A 6712-nucleotide genomic window follows, 5' to 3' on the forward strand; every position below is an offset into this window, starting at 1 on the left:
CTATGGATTTCTTTCAGTTAGCAAAAAAAGGTACTAATGTAAGTCTTTTATAAAAGTGAAGTGGCGGGATCCCTGGGTGGCGCAGCGGTTTGGCGCTTGCCTTTGGCCCAGGGCGCGATCCTGGAGACCCGGGATCGAATCCCACGTCGGGCTCCCGGTACATGGAGCCTGCTTCTCCCTCTGCCTGTGTCTCTGCCTCTCTCTCTCACTGTGTTCCTATCATAAATAAATTAAAAAAAAAAAATAAAAATAAAAAATAATAAAAAAAAATAAAAAATAAAAGTGAAGTGGCCTAACGTGAGCTTTTGAAAAGTGAATACCTGTATAAGTCACATTTATGACCTGTCTGGCTATTCTTCTCCTTGCTAGACTCATCCTTCTCTACTTGTCTATTGCATGTTAAGTTCCTTGAGCCTAAAATCTAATCTATCTCTACGTCTCATTCTACACTTTTCCCCCAGATGATCTCATTTAACTATACAGAGATGACCCATAAAATTTAACTCCAGCTCAGGCATTTCCTCTGAGCTTCTGACTCATAAGGTTTTCTAACATTTTAACATTTCTTGACTATCTCAAAAGCATCACAAATTCAGCATAACCAAGACTACATTCATGACCTTTCCATTATTTCATTCCTCTAATCTATGAATGACCTCATGATCCATCTAGCAATACCAACTAACAAACTAGGACTCACTTCTGAGATCTCTTTCTCCTTCAACATCCTAAACAATTCTTTAACAATATACTGTCAGTTTTACCTACTAAATATTTCTTGAATCTTTCCATATCCATGGTTTCCCCACCACCTTCTTAGAGCAACTTATCATCTCTTGCCTGCTCTGCTATAACCTACTAATTTGTTTATCTATATTACTCTATTTCCATCTGTTTTGGTATCTTACCCTCCCTTACTTGACAAAATAACCAGACCAATCTATTCTAGAAGCAACCAACTTATATCATCTTCCTGCTTAGAATTCTCCAGTAGTTTCCCATTGCTCTTTGGTAGTCATAACTGAGAATGATCTATAAGAACTGATGTGGTCTGGGTTCCTGTCTTATCCTGAATGATTATCATCTTTCTTCCTTGCTCCAATCATATTAGACTTTTGCTCATCATTGTGTGTATGCACCATGGTTTGTTCTGTCAAGTGTTTTTGTCTGTACTGTTCTCTCAGACTGATACATTATTTCCTCCCTTCTTACCTAGCTAGCTCCTATTTAATCTTCAGATGTTAAATCAAGTGTCCCTTTCTTAAGAAGAAGCTTCCTTGGCTTCTCTGAAAAGATGTATTTTAATTCCAGTATAGGGGGCAGCCCCAGTGGCCTTCAGCCCAGGGCCTGATCCTGGAGACCTGGGATTGAGTCCCATGTCAGGCTCCCTGCATGGAGTCTCCTTCTCCCTCTGCCTGTCTCTCGGACTCTCTCTCTCTGTGTGTGTGTGTGTGTGTGTGTGTCTCATGAATAAATAAATAAAAATTTTAAAATAATAATAATAATAATTCCAGTATAGTTAACATACAATATCCTGTTAGTTTCAGGTGTACAACATAGTGATTCAACAATTCTGTATACCTTGAAAATTTTACTTGTTAAGTAATGGAAAATATATTCCAAACATAAACGTATCATGTATTCACTGTCTCCTACTCCTTCAAACTCTGTTCCATGAGGATCACTGATCATCAAAAAACAAGCTTCTTTCCTTTTATGGAACTTACCAAACTCTGTTTTGTTAAACAATGAGACATTAGGTGGTCCTTCAAGAATGGGCAGAATTTCAAAGGGTGGAATGGTGGCAGATAAACGTTTTTCATGATGGAATCAAGACCCAGAGAGAAAATGTTGTCCGTGTTTATCAAATGATACAGCTACAATGCAGGGTACAACAAGAATTTTACTATTTAAATGACTTTCCACTAAATTATATTGTTTTTGTTTCTTCTTTTGTTTTTGTTAACAGTTTGTTTTAAAAGATTTTATTTATTCATTCATGAGAGACACACAGAGACAGCGAGAGAGGCAGAGACACAGGCAGAGGGAGAAGCAGGCTCCATGCAGGGAGCCCCATGTGGGATTCGATCCCGGGTCCCGGGGATCACGCCCTGGGCTGAAGGCAGGTGCCCAACTGCTGAGCCACCCATTCCTGTTAGCAGTTTTAACAAGGTGTAATTGACATTTAATGAAATTTATTTGTTTTAAGTATACAACTCAGTGATTTTTTGTTGTATGTATAGAGTGTAATTATTACTACAATGCAACTTCAGAACATTTTGAAGTTGTCTTAGAACGCTTTATTTTAAACTGATTAAGATAGAATACAATTTTTAAGGAGAAAGAGTCCCCTATAATATTAATTTATTTCAAATATATACAACAGCATCAGAATATAGGCTAATGGCAAATTTTCTGCTTTTTAAGAAAATCAATAAAATGAGAAGTCTGGATTTAATGTATTATAATATCAGCCATGAGACACAGAATGGCCACTATTATCAAAACCATCATCCTACCGTTCTTTTGTATAAATTAGATGACTAATTAACTCTAACATTAGTTTTTTTAGATTTTAAGACTAGGGGTAAAAGCCAACCAATGAGTCACTCATTTGAAGCTCGTGTCTGAAAAGGGTGTGAGAGTGTTTACATGACCAAAGTACTAGTAGTTGAAAACTTCCAGATAAATAAGGGGGAAAAAAGTTGATATACTTGAGCCCACAAGTGGGCAGGCTGATTTTAACATGCTAGACTTATCAGTGATATTCTTGGCAGTTTATCAGGTGGTATTCCTCCTGAAGCTACAACTCCCACATCGGTGGCAGCATATTGAGAAATTTGATTCTACATCATTTAAGTTTGCTCTTCCCAAGGTCCAGAAACATTCTCACTTACCAAAATGAAGATAATCTCCCAAAAAGTGAATATTCAGGAAACTTCAATTACATGAATCTCATTTATATCCAAATCCCTTTCATAAGAAATTAAGCCATATACTGTGTGTGGGAAACACCTTTGCACATCTAATCCTAGTGTTTATCCTAATAATTTCGCTGTCACCCCATTCTTTTACACAAAGATTTGCTAATGGTTCTACATCATTCCCTATGCCCATTTTACAGCCAATATGGAAATATGAGTGCCTTATATTTGCAGGTCCACACACATGGACCTGAATGCTACTTATGCCCTCTGAATGCTCTGAATCTTTGGTTCTCAAATTTGGCTGCACATTGCCAGCACCCGCAGACCTTTAGCCAAAACTGGTGCCCAGGGCCTCTGATTTAATTAAGATGGCAAGTTTTAATATCTCTCCTGGTGATTCTAAGCAGCAACAACGTTTGAGAATCACTGCTGCAAACTAATTCTGAGGGGGAAAGGTAGACCATGCTCATGCTCTGTTACTGGTACTCAGAACTGATTCTGCTCTGAATGCAACACTGAATACATGGAGAAATATATATTCTTAGTCTGAAAGTGAGAGACAAGAGCTTCCTGAAGCAACAACAGTCTTTGCCAACCTCCAAGTCTTTGCCAGAGGGACTGATACACTTTCCATTTCAAAATGTTTCTTCCTTGACCTTTTGCTGTCTACCAGATGCTTCATTATTTCTTATTATGAGTTTTACAGAATCAGATGAGTGCTATTTGCATTGGCCTCCATCACTTCCTGGTAAGGGGCAGATTAAAATCCCTATACTACCTTTAGAAGAATTTCTCTGTTGGCATCAGCTATATTCAGGAGACCTTTTAAAAGTAAACAAGAAAACCCTTCCTAATATAATCTCCATGGAGATTATTTCAGAGGGTGAGATTTGTGGTTGATTGCACTCACATTACTACTTAATGTCAATGCAAAAGAGAAAAAAAGACACAAAATATAGAATATGAAGATAAAGCTTAAGTGTAATATCAAAATAAAAATTTGAATTTTGGAATTCACTTATTTTGACTTATTGAACAATCTTATTTGAAACAAGCAGTTAAAAAAAAACCACTTTTAAGCTGTTGAGTTTTATGTTTTTCCAAAGCATCTTTTTTTTTTTTTCCTTGCCAGTAGAATTCTCTGAGGCAAATTGAGTGAAATATTTTGCTGGAGGGGATACTTTACTTTCAAGAAGCATTCCTTTGCATCATGAAATATATTGAGGGGAAAAAAATCAAAGACAATACGTTAATTTGTGGCAGGCAAGAAAAAATATTAACATGGTCATGAGATCTCTTAATTTTCCTACAGCTTAAGTCATTATTTAAAAATCTGTTAATTATGCAAATATTAAAACATGCACTAACATAGTTTTCACTTCTTTCATTTAAATATTTGCTGTTTTTCCCTTTGATGACATGTCAAGGGAAGAGAATGCCCTTTACTACTTATCTCAGACATCTGCTGCTCAGGAACCTTCTGTTAATTATCCTGACATATCTAACCTGTGAGGAGTTTTTTTGTTTTTTGTTTTGTTTTGTTTTGTTTTTGTTTGTTTGTTTGTTTTATTAGCTGGAGACTAAAAGGTAAACCTAAAAGAGGAACCACATTTAAATCATTCCATAATTGAAAGATATACCTAAGTCATTTTTACATTATTAACTTGGTTCATATAATTCATAGTCTTTTTTAACAATTTAGGGTCTAAATATTCAGAACATGCTTCACAAGCAGTTGTGAGGCAAGAGAGGTATATCGAATGAATGTTCTTTTTGTGTTTGAGGATCTACATCTAATAGATTGTGTGTAGGATTTTTTTTTTGCCATAGTCAGTACCTTATGCCCTTAATAGTGTCTTGCATTGTTATTGTTAAGGAGTATCTTGCCTGAAGGAAAAGAGAAGATTTATTCCTATGAGATTTTCTAAGATATTGTGTGGATTGTAGATGGCATAGTTTTACATTTATTGAAATTGTCTTTCCCCTTGGGTCTTAAGAAAATGTGCCTAAAGCTATTATCGTATCTATCGACTCTGTGGGATTTCACGGATGCGGCTCTTTGTCCCAAGTGGTTCAAAAATGACCTTTATGAGCCAAAGTTCAAGCTGAGTGAAGGTTCTAAGATGGAGATTAGAGACCTGTCAGTTGTCTGAAAGGATAAAAGTGTAAAATCATATGTGACGCTCAGTTCAGTCACATCAAACAGTAAGAAATGTTTACTGAATGAACTACACCATCTCTAATCATACTTTTCCCTTAAGTATCCATGTTATCATGGGCCCCAAACACAGAGAGAGGTTGCAAACGAAGAGCTCCTAATAAGTATGCACCAATTATAGCAGGCATGTGCTTGCACCTTAATTTCTCACAGCAATTATTTTTACTGTTCAAAATGAATATGACTTGTTGTTAGAAACTCTCCATCCCATTCTTCCACTTCTTTTAATTAACTTTTCAAAATTAAGAGAGAAAAATCTGAGACATCATAAAACTTATTAAATATGGTAGGAAAAGCAAAGGCAAAAAAACACGTTTACCAGAGCAAGATATGGAAAAATTCTCAACTATGGTGCTTTGAAAGAATAAGTTCCCTTTTGCACAGAGTTCTCTATATCTATTTCAGAGTAGCAAAAAGAGGGGTGTCAGTGGCAAATGCAAAGTAGGCAACTGTGAAAGTACGACTTGCAATTTCTGGAGGTCAGATACTATTCTCCTGCTGCAGACACCACTCCTGGTGAAAATGAATTAAGCTGGAGTGAAAATCCTCGGTAGCAATGCATCCCTCCCCCTACCCACCCCCTGCAGTGCTACCACAGTCTTTTAATTTGCCATATCTTGGTTGTGGTTTTTTTATTCTCTGAACAGCTGAACACATATTGCATGCCTCATTGATGCATCATTTGGAAAAAATTAGTACTTATCTTGTTGTATTAAGAAAAGGCAATATTATCGACATTTAGCTACCCGAAACTTACTTATCTTTGTTGGAAAAATAATAAATTAAACTGGTGAACTATTTGGAATAAGAATCTAACTACTGAAAAGACAATACTAAGGGAAAAAAATGTTACACACATAAAGCTGGGCCCTGGAAGTCCTATTAAACAGTTGCATATTTTTATTAGCTACTCAAAAGTAGTTATACTGTAGTATTGTACATTATGTGTTTGGAGGTCCAAATATTTTAATGCATTGTTCTCCCCATGAAATAGCTGTCAGATTATAATTGGATTCAGTATTGCCTTAAAGCACATATGTTTCCTTTAACATTTATCTTTAAACAGATTTCTACCTTATTATTAGTTCCCTTTTTTTAATGCTTACACAGAGAGCTGATTTCCCTAAGTTATAATTTAAATAACTCTTGGTCTTCACTAATTCCAAATTGTGTAACATCATAAAATAATCTAATTAAAAAAAGCAAAGGCCTCTACTTTACATAATGTATTCAACAACCAACAACTAAAAACTCCTGTGATATTTTTTTATCTGTAAGGGAATTATATAGACAAGAGCTTAATTAAAGCTGATCTCTCTCTATTTTATATCTTTACAGATAGAGGCTTGGAAGAATAATGCTTAAAATTTCTCAAACTAACATATCAAATCCACCACCTCGAAATAGTTCTATTTTTTAAAATGAAGAAAGACTATTTAAAATTATCTTTTGTTATCCAAAACTGAATCATGAACACCATTTAAATAATATCTAGGATGCATAAGCTATTTAGAGTATCTTTGTCTTACCCATCAGAGTGTAAATTTGTGACTTACGATTTGCTCTC

Source organism: Vulpes vulpes, chromosome 4 (genome assembly GCF_048418805.1).
Source record: "Vulpes vulpes isolate BD-2025 chromosome 4, VulVul3, whole genome shotgun sequence".
In the NCBI taxonomy this organism is placed as follows: Eukaryota; Metazoa; Chordata; class Mammalia; order Carnivora; family Canidae; genus Vulpes; species Vulpes vulpes.